Source organism: Ostrinia furnacalis, unplaced genomic scaffold (genome assembly GCF_004193835.3).
Source record: "Ostrinia furnacalis isolate ACB-3 unplaced genomic scaffold, ASM419383v2 OfSCF2039, whole genome shotgun sequence".
Classification (NCBI taxonomy): Eukaryota; Metazoa; Arthropoda; class Insecta; order Lepidoptera; family Crambidae; genus Ostrinia; species Ostrinia furnacalis.
This window is the reverse complement of record NW_021132278.1, coordinates 346,835-364,758: the sequence shown is the minus strand read 5'-3', so window position 1 is coordinate 364,758 and position 17,924 is coordinate 346,835. Positions and strand designations below refer to the sequence as shown.

Here is a 17,924-nt window from a genome sequence, read left to right as displayed (position 1 = left end):
TTCAGCGACTTTGATAGTATTAACGGTTTATAGTGACTTATTTCATAACATCAGTGAATTATTGTGCTCTTACAAGATGAATAGGAAAATGTATTCACCTACCTATAGATAGACTTGTAATCCATCTTCATGCTTTAAGAACTCGGGGGAGTTTGGTTATTAGGTTTTGTTGGATCTTTTTTCTATTTTTATAAAAGAAAAATAGAAAAAAAGAATATTGAAAAACTTTTCAGTAAAATTCTATGTTCTATCTTTAGTAGTAGGTTAAAGTACTTCGCATCAAAACAAATATTAAGTAACAATTAAAGAAATTTTAAAGAAAATATTGTGTGAGATTTTCAAAATGTCTGCAGAAAATGCTGATCAAGAGAAGAGCACGTCTACGCTTGAGAACAAGATCAGATAAGAATTACTTCCATATTATCGACAACGTCTTTTAAACTTTTAAATGGTGCCAATATTGGTGGGAAGTGGGGAATGTGGGGATACATACGTTTGAAAGTGCATGTCGCGGGAGGTGCGATTTATTTGATGTCGAGTGTATTTTACGCTGACTGTACCACAAAACCAAAAACAAGGTAGGTAACCGCATAAAATATTATTCTATTGTTTGAACGAAAATAAACTGTACTCGGAGGTTGTTAATGTTACGAACAATTATGCAAACATAAACCACTGATTCCACGTTAATTACCATGTCTTCCTTGTTCCCGAAATATACAGGGTTACAACGTAATCCCCGTATTTTGTATACGACCGCAGTAACGGTACGAGCATAGGTAATATTCTACGTAAGGTACTTGATACAAATAAGGCCTACCTAACTTAAAATGCTTATATTTCAATAAATATTAACGCTAATCAACAAAATCAAGGTTAATTAACTTCTTCCATCCTTTAATTTTAGCAATATTACAAAAAATAACACAATTTTTAACTAAATCTATTCAAAATAAGCAAATTACGAAACCACTGATTTTGGCTTTATTAAATCACCTACACGGAATAAGGCCTATATGATTCAAATGCCTCTAGACCTTAAAATTGTGATTGTATTAAACAAAATGCGGTCTCATAACATTAAACACGTCGATTTGTTTGCGTTATCAAAATTTTACATACCAAGTAAACAGAAATATACTCTACATCTCTAGATAAACTTTAATTCCACTTATTAAGAATTATGCATAAATTATAGATAAAATTAAATATTCATAGTAACAAACTAATGATTCCTTACATATATTATCAAAAAAAATATCAAAAACAAACATTATTATTTTTTTGCATAGGGCTTATTAAAACACCGTGTTCGAATAAGGCCTACACATAAAACCTTTCAAATAAATCAGTTTAGGAACATCATTTAGTCTTGAATTTTTGTAAACAAAATGAGACATAATTTTTTGTTAGAACCAGGGCATAAAAAGGCTTCTGAATCATCTTTACGAACTCCTACACAATCTTTGTGATACCAGCTAAAGCAGTCCTTTATGGTCGCATATCTGCTACTTTGTGTTCGAGACAGGCATGATAATACCAGCTTTTATTCTCCTTTCCTTTAGATTTATACATATGGTCTTTTTTTTTATTGGTTTTGTATTTTGTTTGTTTTTTTACAGGTTTTGTTATGTTTTTGACAGTTTTCTTTTTCTTTTCTGTGTTGTTGGTAACATTATTATTAAATAAATATTTTGTTACTCTTTGACTCATTTAGTTTAATGAATTTGTCCGTAATCAGGTGTTGACATACGTATCTAATATGGCCTAGCATGCTGAAATAAGGCCTTGGCCTTATTAGATATCTCGCTCTCGTTGTCTTTAAAAATTTACAAATAATGCATCTATAGCCAGTAATACAAATTAAGGTAATTATTAGCTAGTAAGAAATATTTAGAAACGATTACTAAGAAAAGCTTAATCTAAAACAGCGTCATTTTACCAAAAACTTAAGATGAAATCGCCGAATTTTTATAAGATAGCACGAAATCACCCACCACCTTAGAAGAACGCATGCCAATTGGTGCTGGGATCGTGGATTGGAACGCTCTTGCTCTCTACTGGGTTAAAGGGCATATGAGTACGTGTCCTTGAAGTATTATCCCGGTAGGATTTATTTATCTGTGTTTTCTGATGTATAGGCCTTATTAGAACGTAGGCCTTATTTGTATCAAGTACCTTACATTACATTAGGCATTGTGAAATTTATGTACGTACATGTGTAACATGTTTATTTGATAGACGACCTCAAAATTATGAAGTTGAGACGGAATAATTAAAATCATTTATGTACTGTCCTTAAGCCTCATAACAATTTGAGCAATTAGTGTTCTTAGATACCTACACCATAATATTAAGACTGAACCATCTTACTTTAACTTTAACAAACTGTAAAAATCTGTCAAACTCCATACACAAAAGCACCGGTCATTGTTATAGTTACGGTTAAAGTAAGTTGGTGCAACTCAGCCAAAGTTGGTATGTAAACTATTGTTTTCCAGTTCGTTATTTATTTATTTTATGGGAAACATAAATAAATAAGTTATTTCGGTAAAAGAGTACCTAAAATTATGTAGTTTTATTATGTAGTATGAAAGAGTCCATAAAAAGGCTATATTTCACCCTGTATACTCGTACATAGACAAATTACCATAATTCTATAGCATTAAACCAAAGCAAATACCATGAAATATTAACGCATAACATAAAACAAACACCGAAATAGCCCAACCAGCAATTAACAGTCTATTTGCATACGGAATGCATTTATGCAAGCGCACAAAAGCTGTTGTACGACCACCGTTTGCATGTGACAGACGAAATGCAGTAGATACGGATAGAACAATAAAAAATAAGTACGTTTGTGTGTATTATTATCATAGAGGATTTATAGTAGGCGCACACCATCGATTTTTGGTTGGCCGATAGTTGTGCCCGATTTTAAATTGTGTGAAGAATCGGCCAAATCGAATCGGTGTAATGTGCGCACTACCATACATGCCCATACTGATCAACTGCCCGACTAAACTATCGGCCGATGAAAAATCGTTGGTCTGTGCCTAGGCTTATTGTTTAAGTTTTGAGAGTATTTGAGAGTCACTTTTTTAAATTATCGCTGAACTATTTTTGTCATTTAAAAGTTAAATTAAGTTTTCATTAATCGATTAATGAGCTTAATACTCAATAAGTTAATCACTCGCACGTACTCGTAACTTTATCTAAAAATAGTAAGTAAATAATCAAAAGTTTAATAAAAATAAATTAATATTACGACACTGCACTTCTACAAAAACGGCCACAATGCAACAATGTAGATATTTCTCAGCGTATCTTCATGTTCCAGCTAAGATACAAGAAAAATACCGAAAATTCTAAGCTTCTTGTTCTAATGTCTCACGAAAGGTACTTTATCAAATGTTATTACGAAGATCCTACAAAGTGCAGCAGCTAGAGAGCGTTTAGTCTACATTATTGCCGGTAAAAAGAACTAGACTTTCCAGGGAAGCACGTTTGTCTTATATTAGTTTTGTTTCTTATTTGAAACAGTAATTCTGTTGATATTTGTAAAATGTTTACCTTAGACTAGGGATAGACGTTTTGCTTATTTATTTTACGTGTACTTATTTATTTGTTTATTCTGCCTTTGAAAATGTTTTAAGCATTTTATCATTCCATTTGTAAAGAACTACATAAATATGTACCTTTCTACTAGCGGCCGCAAGCGACTTCGTACGCGTGGATCGCGTTTTACCCCCTTAAGGGTTGAATTTTGCAAATTCCCGTCTTAGTGAACACCTACGTTCTAAATAGAACCCCATTGCGAAATTTGAGACTCCTAGCACTTGTAGTTTTTTAAAGAAAATAACGCTTAGTCAATCTCCAGATACTGTAATCAAGTACGATGTAGTTTATTTAAAAGTAAAACTAAAACTTTCATTTTCGAAATTCATCTTCCTAAAGTTGATGAAAAGTATGCTTAAAATATCAAACAAAACAGCAGTCTGCACCAAACACTTCCATTATTAAAAGTGCAAGGAAAAACCTTGCATTGTTATACATAAAATTCTCCACACATATCCGTGTCATAAGTTACATAATGTATTCAGAACTGAGTAGAGTCATTTCTATTGAATGACGACGAACTTTAGAGGCAAATGGGTCTAGATAGAAGAAGGGAAGGACATACCTTTCATTGTAAGAATAAATCGTTATGAGCCCAAAATCATCATATTTTATTGCGAAAGTATATGTCAATGTATAGGTCAATCCAAGTTATTCAAATTTATTAATGCGAGTCATTTCTACTAGTATTTAAGTATCTTAAACTGTAAGTCTAGATATTAGCACGTTACTACCTTGTTTAATATACCACGCAATTTTGTATACCCATTCTTATAATTTTGATATTGATTTTGATTTTAAATAAATTCGTTCCGGGTTCCAAGACAGCTATCTCCCGTGACTATTCGACCATCACTGGGTTTAATTGGAGGCCAAGCTGTAGATCTTGGCCATACAGGAGTTGCAGTGATGAAGTGTGGTGACATAACTCAAGTCCTACTACTCAAACTTCCATTGTACAAGAACGCATCCGATTATTCCCCGACGGCGTTTTTAATGTATGTAAAAACATGCGGATTACTTTGTGGTTTTTCACTCTCATATTCCGGCGAGAGACGTTTATACCGTGGATTATTATGAACTGTGCATGAAACTTGGGCGTTGAAAATGAAACGTACAGTCGCACATCAAGATTACATTTTTACAGCAAAATAGAACTTATTAGGACTGCATAAGACGCCACAGTTTTGTTTGAAGTGCCGTCGTCTGTTCTTTATTTGGTTGGTTCAAGTGTTTGAAGAAAATGTCGCGCTCGTTTTTGTTTTTGATGAGTTTATTTTTGTACTTTTTTCGAGAGTTGTTATGAATACAGATGTAAAGTTATTTAATTCTATGTGGTATGGGTTTCTTTGAGGGCTGATTTTACCATCGTCGGATAACTTTTAACTAAGAATAAGTTTGGCATATTGACAGTTTCAGTATGGGAAATATGTCAAAATGAAAGTTTATTCTTCAGTTAAAAGTTATCCAACGATGGTAAATCAGCCCTAGGTTGGTATTGTAGGTATGTTTCGTCAAACGCAAGTTTGTTTTATGTTATACTTTCCTCATATGTACGTTCATATACGATTGGTCTTTGTAAAGGACAAAATAATGACACAAAATAAAATAAATAAATAAAATATCTTTCCTAGAATTTTGTGTATAACATTTTGACCTTTTTTTAACAAGAAACGTATTAACAGATCCTGAAAAAACCGTTATTGTTATGACGCTTCGAGGAAGCCATATCAAAATAAGCGTTTTCCGCGTACCTATCGCACGTTTATGTATTACTAGCTTTCCGCTCGCGGCTTCGCCCGCGTGGAATTTTGTCTGTCACAGAAAAAAAATATCGCGCGCGTATTTGCTCACCGTTTAGACCTACCCTGGACTACGACAAACATTTTAAACCCAAAATCAGTTCAATCGGCTCAGCCGTTCTCGAGTTTTAATCAGACTAACGAACATCAATTCATTTTTATTATATAGATTAGTTAACATTACATATATTATAAATTGTTTATTTACCCTGATCCCATATCGCCAAATCAAAAATCACTTACAAATGTTAAATATTAATATTTGTTTTAACAATAAAACTTTTTCAATACATTTCCTAGAAAAGAACAAGCAAGTTCCTAAAAAGCCTTAGGGTTTGTTCCCACGGAGATTCGGAGACATCCCGTTTTTTGCAGAATCCCGTTTAGTAGTTTACTGCCCGTTGTCACCATCAATCTCTAATTTTTAAGTGACCCCTATGGTAACACATAAGTAACAGGAATTTTGTTTTCAAAGGGGTCACTTAAAACTAGGGATTGATGGTGAAAACGGGCATAGAAATAATAATACTCGTATGAAAGTTCACACGAACAATTCATTTACAATCTCCCATAAAAAACGGATCGTTCTGTGATTCGAATTTTGAATAGGTACACATTTCATGTGTGTTCACACACCAGTCCAGTTTTGCGGATCCTGCATTACTGTATACCGCAAGCTGGATTGCCGTGGGAAAGAACCCTTACAACGCCAATTCCATGAATTTATTTGAATACACAACTGAACATTTGTTCGGATTCGACTCGTATTTGTTGCGAACTTTACGACATATTTTTCTTACAATTTTATCATAAAGAGCTATTTTTGGAAACATCAACAAAGTAACGCTTAAAATGATACCTTACGCGAAAATCGTAATGTTGTAACGCTTCAAGGAAATTCAGACCGTTTCGATGACTCTTTTATAATGCAAACAGCTAGGGACTGGATATCACTGCCTGCTGCTGTCTTTCCTGGACACTATAATCCGGGCCTTTTCAAGGCGAAAGTAAATAGGCACTTACAGGGCAGATATGTACCATCCTAGACTGCATCTCACTTAACACCAGATGTTATTGCGGTCAAATACCTGCCTTATCTTGCATAAAAAAGAACAGTTTCCAGTTTATTTAAACCTGAAACGTATACATTTGTCGTGCCCTGTTAGAGACTTTACCCTAGTGACAAGGTGCTACAAGTGTCAGCAGTATGGACACGCTGCTAAGACCTGTCGTGAAGCTAATATCACCTGCGGCCACTGCGGAGAAGTGGGTCACGTATTAAAGGATTGCAATAAAAAGGATGAACCCTCAAAATGTGCGACCTGCTTGCACTTCAAAAAGCCCAACAATCACAAGACAGGTGACGCTGAGTGCCCTGCTAAGAAACTAGCAGAACAAAGATATGAAGGATTTCCGAGCTGGTGGTTACGCTCATGCGAGTCCATAGGCGGGAAGGAGCGTTTGTTAAATAAGACCCGAAACACTTCACACAAAAAAACGATTATTCGTTTGAACAGAATAACAATGTGAATACTTTACGGAGTACGTAGAATTGCGAGCTACGTTCAGCGCGACGTCTCGAGCACAACTGCACGACCGGGCTTTGATTTGCTACTAAGGCAGCCTCCCCACTACACCCCCACTACGCACGCTGACGCAACTCGCAAGCCCACGCGGACTACACAGTCCCTCCTTAGTTTAGCGACTTCTTTTATAACTGAGCTTATTTTAATAATACAGAGAATTATTTTGGAATCATAATACAAAATCAAAATTATTACATGCATGCAATCAAATTATAAAAATCTAATTATCATAATATGACAGTAACCTAAGTGTCAGAAAAATCAATAGAATTACTTTTATTTTTGCAACTCAATGCTTAAATTAAATTGTTAGAATATTATTAAAAATGGAAACGCGCCGTCAGATATATTAACACCATAGATTACGAAGGCGCATAAGAGCGTCTCCTGCGAGTTTATGTTTGTCTTGATGTGTCAGTTTTATCATTAGCTAATTTACTACCTAGATTGTATAAATAAACTTTTACCATTAGTACCTACTAGTAGATAACTCCATAATTAATCATAGAGCTGTCCCACTAACCTTTTATCAAATCTACCTTAACAAACCGAATTGCATTTAAGTATATCTAGAGTAAACATAAATAACTTGTATGATTTTTGCAACATTGAGCGTGACCCAGTTTATTATTTTTGTTTACGCAGACACTGTATGTTGGATTTTTTTAATAAAGTATGTAGAACAAGCAATATTATGTAGCACATTGTATTGATTTTAAATCTTAAATGTAACTTGTGTAGATTTTAATTTTTAACTAAATATTATTATGTATAAATATTAGATTATATATTTTGCTAGAAATAGTTCTATTAATAAAATAATGTAAGCCTTTTTTTGCCTGAGATACAGGAATTATAATTCTTAGTTCAGGCACGTATGTACTTTTACCTATTATAGTTTAATATTAGCCTATTGTTAAAAACTGTCAATAAGTTATTCAATAAAGAATTTATTTATTTTAAAGAATTTATTTATTTATTTAATTCCGTATATAAATACACCATAATCCTAATAAAATTCTCCAAATCTTTCCTTCACAAATGTTGTTAATTTACATTGTTTTCATCAACCAAACTTGTACAATAATCCTACCCATTTCTTAGAAGTCACTCGACCGGTGTCAAATGAAACAAAAGATCAGGTTCCTAAAACGCCTTACAGCGCCAATTCTGTGAATTTATTTGAAACACAAAAATATTCGCAGAACGAAAAGGAGCATCTTTCTGAATGTACGCAATCAGAATCCCTCATTCGACCCTTTCTTGTAAAAAATCATCGCTGGACGGAACCCTGACAGACGAATCAGGCATCCCCATGAACTAGGGAGTCCATGCCGTATGTTTAGTTCAGGAGTATAGAGGACAAAGTTATTTTTTCAGTGAAGGTGAGTAAATTTGTGAGAAAATCTGTAAAATCATTCTAAATAAATTGGTGTCTTTACTGATTATCTTAAAAAGTAAATTTTCATTTTAATTACTTTTCTATAATTTAGGATATCACCCGTTTATCCTTAAATGTGTTTTAGAAACAAAGCAAAAATCCCAGGTTATTTCAAAGACAGAGCTTAACGATTCGTTCTTTCAGCTAAATGACGTGGTCTGCTGGAAAGCCTGCCCTAAGGATTTCTAGTTATTGTGATATCTAGTTGCAGAAAAAAGAGCATCAATCTATCTTAAAAATAGTTTGCCACTAAGAATAACATCCATTGATCTTCCCAAAGTGTGGTCACACCACAACTTTATAGATAACACGGGGACTCCCAAAATGACAAAGCACGAAGATCACTCAGCCATTTGTCGTGTGCCTGTCCACGGACATCTAGATACGTTTATTTTGTGCGATTTATCAAAAAACAGAATAGATTACGGTACTCATTTCCATCCTTTTTAGGATTTTTGCTGCGACACGCTTTGTGTATGTGAGCCGTTTGATTGATTCTGAGATTTGGGTTTCTACGATCTAAAGGTTTGGGATCAAAGGTCGGTAATGTGTTCGATTAAAGTTTTTGTCGTTGTACAGTCAGCTGTTCTGAGATGGATAGTTTAATAAAATACGAATAAGGCTCTATATTCAGACATGTGTCTTTTTCTGTAGCTACAATCTTAATTCCATTTTAAAATACAAATACGTATACAAACGTCTATGGGCGACGGTAATCACTTACCATCAGGTGATCCGTCTGCTCGTGTGCCTCCTTTCACATATCATAATTATCACAAAAAACAAACCAGTTGGTTTCGAAACTTGTTTCGGGCAAGTCTTACACAATGACTAGAATTTTATCCAGAATCACGAACGTTTTCAATATTCTAAAATGAGTAGGCCTATTTTACTTCTTACTATCTTAGTTTGGAAAGCCGAAACTTTTGGAACTAGGTACGTTTTATCTGTTTTAATCATTGAAGTAATTTGTGTTTTAATTAAGCCCTTACATTTCTCTTAGAATATCGGATTTATATTACCTGTCTTTTTAGAAACAAATCTTCTACATTTCTCTTTAATCTAAGATAATCGGACTAACGCATTCAAAGTACCTTTTTAAAAGCAAATCTTTTCAGACTACTTTATTTCATGAAATAATCATCTTGGTTGTATGAAACATTCACGTCACCCGAGATTCGTGTATTTTCGTCTCCAACACCGAAAATTAAATCTTACTCGTAATTCCTTCATCACTATCACGCTCACACATCACATCACTATAATTACACGTCATCAAACCGCTCAAGGATTAAGCAAATATCTACCTAAGCTCAGTCCATTTACGACGTCTCAAGCCATAAACATGGCGCGTAAAGCGGGAACTAAAACAGACAAAGGGCGGCGCCATTTCGTGTTCCCCGCCAAAATGGCCGAACCAAAATGGTCGACTCATCGTTTGACAAATACCGCGACGCGGGTAATTTCTTTCTTGAAATTTAAAATGAGTGACGAAAACATGTCAAGCTACGAGTATTTGTAAGTGCTTTAAACCTAAATCTGTGTGTAATATCTGCACACTCCTTTAGGTCGCGCAGTCTAATAAGGTAAAAATATACAATAGCGAATGATGCTTCAGTAGAAAAATAATACCTACTCCAGTTAAAATAAGTAACTTAAAATAAGGCATGTTAAACTGAAGCATTATTTTTAATCTCGAATCGACACTGACTAGTCTGACTACAGATAGCAGGTACCATATTGTGTAGTCAGTACCAATATGTCGAGACACTCTTTACGAATATTACACATTAACACAATAATTTACTTTACCATTACTACACACACCTATACAAACAGTTTTATCTTTTTATTAGTATTCTTTTCATTAGTATTCTTAATAAACGTAGTCTTATCATCCATACCGATTTCCCGCCTTTTGTATTTATCTGTGCACTAATATTACTATTTATGTATGTTTATCTAGACAATTTTATGCAGCTTACTATTTTATTTATTTTACCAATGGTCTGTGACCCTCACTCGGCATGGAGCACACTGAAAACCAGGGCCGTGGCCTTCGTCACCGTGGGCCACGGCATATGCTGAGTGGGGTCCCGTTGCAGTGGGCATCTTGTTGGTGATGGGTGGCACTGCTCGGTTTACTCTTGTTTTATTTTTCTTCTTTCTTTCTTTCTTTCTTTCTTTCAATTTGAGACCACACCCAACGATTAATGATATCTAATTTAATGTAGTAGGCAGGTACATTAGGTCTAATCTCATACTGAGTGCTAAAATGGTGGTAAGGTACATTTCCTTACTTATAATTATTTTCTAATTGAATCACATTACTACAATGAATCTACTGTGAAATGACATCTTCGGTTCTGGTCACAACCACAATTTGAAAACTTAAAGAAATTGCTACATATTCAATTAAACTAATTTAGTTAGATCAGTTTCTATTCAGGTACAAATTAAATAACCAAGAGGAAAACATCGAGCGAGAATGATAAGTTTAATCTTGTTAAAAACAGCCAGCTTAAACACACGGGAACCGTAACCGCGCGAAATGGCGGACTTACAAAATGGCTGCCTCATCAAAGAGCCCGCGTTTCCGAAACAGCTGTGTTGAATTATTAAAATTCGTGATTATACAGCGCGTTGCTCGCTTGTTTTTGCTTTATTTTGTGTTTTTCTTTACTCGTATTAGCGAATGTTTTTGTAAACTTCAGAATATGTTGCACTAAATGTTATCTTCCTGCTTTCACTTTGAGCTCGTTTGCACGTAGTGTTAAATGTGGCTTAGGACACATAATAGTTTTAAAACGTGTTTGTGAATATCCTTTTCATTTTAGGTTTAGTCACACTTTTGTGTTAAAAGTACTAGTTAGTTTGTTAATGTAATAGAAGATAATATTTATCCTGGTATTTCATTTTCATGAAATTCTAAACTATAGAGTGTAGACACTCTTTTTCGAGAATACAAAAATACTTAGGTATCTTTTACTTTACTTTATCTTTTATTCATGAGCAAATTAATGAGACCAAACTGTAGACTATTTGAATAATATTAATACCTTATAATTTTATTAATAGAAAGCGGTAGGTACCGCACAAAAAAGTAACGCGCATGAGGAAAATAAGTTATTTCAGCTTTGCTCATCAGTATAAGGCGCTGGTAGCTGGTGAACAAATAAGTCCTAGAAGTACCTAAGTTGAAATTGGAAAAGCCAGAGCCTTGCCTACCTATACGAAAAATAGCCTGAAAAATAGAAAATAAATCTTCAAAACTGGTGATAATTTAATTAATTTCACTTCCTCCTTCTACCACAACCTAAATCAAAAATCAAGATTTCATCAGCTTAACCAAGACTAGAATGGAATAAATTTTGATTCATCATCATTATCATCATCTCAGCCATGGGACAACCACTGCTGAACATAAATTAAATTTTGACTGGGAAAAATAAAATCAGACCAAGTCAACAATGCACCAAAAATTGCCACTTCAAATAGATGAAGCATCCGACGAAATCTACGAGTATTAACGCATAAGTAGATTGCTCACGCCCGTATTCACAAGCTGCTTGCTTAAGTGAAGCTGCAAATTGAACGCACAGCGTTGAATAGAGCTCTGTGTATGGTTCGTGTGTCACCCTGTGCGTCCACGCGCATTGTGAGACCTCAGTCTATCATATTCTATGTTTTTTCAGTTCACCACAATCCATAAAAAGTTATACGGTACGAGTCACTGTAAAAACATGATGTTTGAAGACGGTCATAACTCTTCGGGGTTATGTAGCAACGTAATGATCATTCTTATGCATATTCCTACTTGAAGGATGTTTGAGAGGTTGTTAGCTTGTTTGTTCCATATCTTTTAATGGGAACATGTATGGCTGTTTCATTCCGCCATTCCGCCCGTTTACGGGACTAATCCTAAGCTAATTCATAAGCAATTGTTATGCTCAGTAGTGCTCTCCCTGTTTGGGTGTCCACGGAAGACCAGCGTCGTGGCATTATCTACTGAGATGCTACGACACCATGCTGAGTGGATACCTTTTCAGTATCATTGTAATTACCTTCTCATTAAATAATGTTAAGTATTGTAAGTGTATTGTCGATGATACTGAATAAACATTTTTTCTTTCTTTCTTTCTTTCTTCTTCTTTCTAATCCCACCTCTCGTTCCCACCGCTGCAACTCCTGTGTAGCCAGGATCTACAGCTTGACCGCCAATAAAAACCGAACCAGTGAAGATAAAGTTTGTCCCTGAGGATAGTTAAACTGCCAGTTACTGCCAAATGACAAAGCAAAGGTTAAGTAACCTTAAGAAAAGGTTTCACCCGTTTAGACATAATATGTATAATGTAATTATGTTAGAAGAAGCATCTTTGATGCTTATTTAACTCAAGTTTATTAAAACTATTCTGTAACTCAGGTTAGTTCTGTTAAGAAAAAGTACTAGGTAATGATAATTGAGTTATATTCCCAAAGATAAACCTTTAGTTCATAAATGATTTTTAAGAAGAAGATCTAAAATATAAGTCCTTTAATTAAGCCTTCAGTTTCTCAAAATCTAAGGTTTTCGACGTAAGTGAAGCAGCAAATAGAACGTACAGCGTTGAAGAGAGCTCTGTGATTGGTTCGCGTGTCACCATGTGCGTCCACGCGCACTGTGAGACCTCATAGTAAAGTTTGTGAATACGGGCGTACGTCCCGAAAAAAGTCTACAATTTTTAGACTCCTTAATTACAAGATATATGTTTATAACTTAAATTCTGGCAAGTTTAACCCAGACATTTCTAATCTTGAGTTCGAATCAACGTAGGCATCAACTTATTAACGTCATACTTCAAAAACAAGATTAAAAGCACCTGTAAATAAATCGATGACTGGTTCCTTTTTTTTCCTCATCTCCATAATTACCGGAGTGGTCCCAAGCAACAGTCCGACAAAAACCAGGTCCCCCAGGACCTAGCCACAGTTGAGTTATGCCTCTCATCAGATCCATCGCATTAAGATCCCTGAGGATCTGCGGACACTTTACCAAATTAGGTGTTTCACTCGCCCTGGATGGATAGGAAATATGAATGCTTGGTTCCGTAGTATTTTTTTTGGTCTTTATTAAAAGCCAAAAGCTTTGATATTATTATGATATTTGGGGCAATTAAGGACGTATAAATAAAAGACTTTCTCGGGATTGTTACATTTTTGACAGATTTCATTTTGCCATCGTTTCGCTATGTCTCAAGGGTGGAGTCGACCAAACAAGAGTAAATGTTAATCTTAGAATAAACTTGCCATTTTGACATAATTTCTCATACTGAAACTGTCAATGTGCCAATGAAACCTAGCAGGAGTTATTCTCGGATAAAAGTTTGGTCGAAAAGTTCGGGCGTAAGTTATCTTTAAAAATATTCGTTGTAGGCACATAATAATTTCAATTATCTTCTCTGTCGAACTATCTATAATTTTAACAATGGTTTCCTCAAATCCTTACATCATAACAAAATGAGTTTGACATCTATCCCTAAGTCCTGAACGTGATTTTTTCCGACTCCAATAACAATAAATACTTTGGGCATTATGTTCACAATAACTACCAACTATTTTTGACATCAACAACAAATGAAAACAAGTTGGGGCAAATACTAGCAAAGAACAATAACTAAACAAAACGAACTTTCCCCCCACATCATATTTTTCTTCCCTACGTACAGTCATCCAAAAATGTGTGCTAACTGCATCTTTATTTCGAAGATATAAGGGGCAATTTAACGCACTGTACATCAAGATTATGAGTAGTATTGTTTCGGATATGAAAGAAAGCGTATTTATTGGACTAGCACCAGCGCTTTTCACACAAGCGAACAACACATTTGTATTGTATATAGTGCCAAATTGGTAGGTTCTGATTTAATGGTATGATCTCGAATGGACGTTCGCCAAAGGCCTTTCTCTTCAGAGTCTTAACGATGTTGAGCTAATAGAATTACTGTCTGTAAGTTTGAGTAATAATCGTATTCTCTTGTGAGATGGAACAAAAACAAAACGTTATTCTGAACGACACTAGCCCTAGCCACACTTTATCAACCGCGAGAAGTATTAACGGACAATGGTAGCGAAATATAATTATCATCAAACATAGATAACTAAAACGTACAGTCAATTTTTTGATCCGTAGTTAACACGATCAATTTTAAATTTTTAGCTTAAGTGACAGGCTAACCATTGTTAAATAAACACATTTTGCTGATATCTCAGCAATCATTTCTCATAAAATTTGACAAGGGATTGGCCCAAAAACTGGCCCTTAGAAGCTTTCAACTGCAATCTGTAATAAATGTATGTTTCTTTCTTCTTTCAATCTCAAAGACCTTAATCATTTATTATACACAGAAAATCATACCTATCTCGTTTTGTTAAAGCCCTAAGAATTGGTTTATTTCGATTAGCCAGCGAACCCTGAAATATTGTTGATCGTCTGCCGTTTCAAATAAAACATTTTCTCGGATGTTTTGTCATCCATCTCTGTCTTTCCTTGGCAAACCAACGGTTACTTTACTTAAGTAGCTTGTATTGACGTCTGTGTACTCGCAATAAGAGATGGCGATCGCGAAATATCGGAGTTATTGATACAAAGATATTTACAGTGTCAGGGGCGGGCCGAACGTTTTCTAGAGACAAACTAATATTGTCAATGCGGGTTTGTGGACACTATCCTATTTTTATACTTTTGTTACTTTAACATTTTATGCTATTCCAAGTGACAAAATATTATGGAGAGTCACCATAATGCGATAAGATCATGTGCCCACAAATAAATACCTACCCACAATTTGTTGATTTCCAGGAAAGGAGAAGGGAATGAAAGTTTCCTGGAAACATTTCGGATTCCGAAAAAGCTGAATTTGATATTTGGAGGTACAAAATAAGACCATAATACGTTAATCGTGTCAGTAAGATGAGATGAGATTTAAAGTAATCATTTATTTATGCTGTACGTAACGTACGTACGTAAGCTATTCAAGAAGCGCCCATGGTGTTACAATTTTTATTTTTTTTCCATCATGGAAGGTAGTTATAGAGCTGTTGTTTTTTATATTATAACTATGAGACACAACTATACCTGTGCAAAAATTTAAATTCGTCAGTTACATAGTTTTGGAGAAAAAAAATAAAACAGTTTTAGGTATAGATGGGTGGCGTGGCTCCCTGGGGGGTGTTGGGGGGTGAAATTTTGCACAATATACTATCTTTATACAAAGTATCGTTTGACCACAGTTTCGAGCTTCAGGGTTTGGGGGCACTTTTTCCAAGACTATCTTTGCTACGCCCTTTGTTGCAAAATAGAATAATTATTATTTAACTTCAATAAAAGATACTGCAGTGTTTAGCTTGATGATCCGCCATCTGTACAATCTACTGCTATCTACCTCCTTAATGTCGTCAATCCACCCAAGATATTATAAGATTTAAAAACAAGAATAATTAAAATTATGAGTCTGCTTTGCATTGAGATAGTAAAAATGTTCACACAAATCAATTTTGTCAGAGTTACGATCGCTTAGAAAATGAAAAACCCCAAAAAGCTTTTTCGCTATGGCATAGCGTTTGCAAACATTTTACAATTACCGCAAACTTGGAAATTATTCCGTTTAAACTCCCAAGTCTGCAAGAATGCGTTAATAATGTTATTATTGTCTCAATATCTGCGTTTTGGACTATCTCAAAAATGTAACGACTTTTGTTTTAAGAGAGTTTAGACATTATTTGTTATTGTAACTTCGTTGTTATAAATTTTGCTTTGGTAACTTCTGCCGTGGTAGACTTCATTATGCAGATACCTTACCTCATATTATCTACTAGCGGCCGCCCGCGACTTCGTACGCGTGGATCCCGTTTTACCCCCTTCATCTATCTTACGCGGTTTAGATTTTTTCATACAAATGTTTTTTCCCGCTAACTCCCGTTCCCGTGGGAATTTTGCAATATCCTGTTGTAACTAAGCTTTGAGTTTACTAAGGTACCTGCAATCTGCATGCCAAATTTCAAGCGTCTAACTTAAGCGGTTTAGATTTTTCATACAAATGTTTTTTCCCGCTAACTCCCGTTCCCGTGAGAATTTTGCAATATCCTGTTGTAACTAAGCTTTAAGTTTACTAAGGTACCTGCATGCCAAATTTCAAGCGTCTAACTTAAGCAGTTTAGATTTTTCATACAAAAGGATTTTCCCGCTAATTCCCGTGCCCGTGGGAATTCCTAAGTATCCTATAACCTGCCCAGGAGTACGAAGAATAATTGTACCAAGTTTCGTTAAAATCCGTCAAGTAGTTTTTGTTTCTATAAGGAACATACAGACAGACAGACAGACAGACAGACAGACAGACAGACAAAAATTTTACTGATTGCATTTTTGGCATCAGTATCGATCACTAATCACCCCCTAATAGTTATTTTGAAAATATATTTCATGTACAGAATTGACCTCTCTACAGATTTATTATAAGTATAGATATCAGTTTAATTCTACGAAATAATTTGTGAAATTACGGTTTCGTAAAAACTTTTATTTTAGTAACTATTTAGACTTAAAAATGTCACAAAAAAGTCATGTCACCTTTAACTGGTGACAAGTGGTCTCACAGGCCGGACGGCGTCAGTGAAACATCGTTTCACCCCCTTCTCCGTACTTCCTATGTTTCACCGCTTCAGTATAGCTTCGAGTTTAGCTGTGTCTATGCCGTAGATAAGGATATTTGCATCATTCAGCTCCAAATCGGCAAGTTAAATCGATGTAAAGTTCAGCAGCGGTCTCTCAGACCGCATGTCACCAGTCATTACTTAATAAATTTATAATTATAAAATTTTTCTTTGCTATTTTTCTTTAAGACTATAGTCTAAAAAACAGTCGGATCGATTTTCATTAATATACGAGTAACTACTAGCATTAGACCTTAAAACAACAATAGTCACCTACGTGTAAACTGCTTTAAAAATACTTGTATTTACAGTGACATCCGCATTTTTAACTATCATTTGTTGAACTTTGACCTTAAGGTTACGCCGTAACCAGTCTCGTAACTTATTATTTACTACATAAATAGCAACCTTACTCACGCAACAAGAAAATACCTAGCAATTTTCCTTCTCTATATAATATGAATGAAGGAAAGTAATTACCGAGTATTTTTGTTGATTGATCGATTGCCGCAATCAATCATAGTACTTTATTGAGTGAAAACAGGAAAGTAGGTGTATAATTAACTAGAGGTTTGCTGCGACTTCGTCCGTGAAATTGTCACGTCATAATTATTAATATGATCATCATGTGGCCTGCAGGGAATTGAATTTTCTTCCAGTTTTGCTTTGCTCTCAACCTAGGTTTTTTAAAGACCCGAGAAAATAATGTCGTAAATCTTAGATGTAATTTTAACATCTGATGATTACAAAGCTAGTCACGAATATAAATTTTACCAAGATTGATTG

At 34.8% G+C, this 17,924-nt stretch overlaps 1 protein-coding gene across 4 annotated transcripts in view; it reads right to left on the bottom strand.

Moving 5' to 3' along the window:
* LOC114354322 (zwei Ig domain protein zig-8-like) overlaps nt 1-17,924 on the bottom strand; it is a 173,757-nt gene that overhangs the window by 115,144 nt on the left and 40,689 nt on the right. Inside the window, exon 1 of one of the 4 annotated variants that reach the window (XM_028306639.1) lies at nt 6,963-7,225. The exons of the other annotated variants lie outside the window; for them this stretch is intronic. The gene's annotated coding sequence lies outside the window, so the exon portion shown is untranslated. Of the gene's footprint in view, nt 1-6,962; nt 7,226-17,924 lie in introns of those variants that run through there. 4 annotated transcript variants of the gene reach the window in all.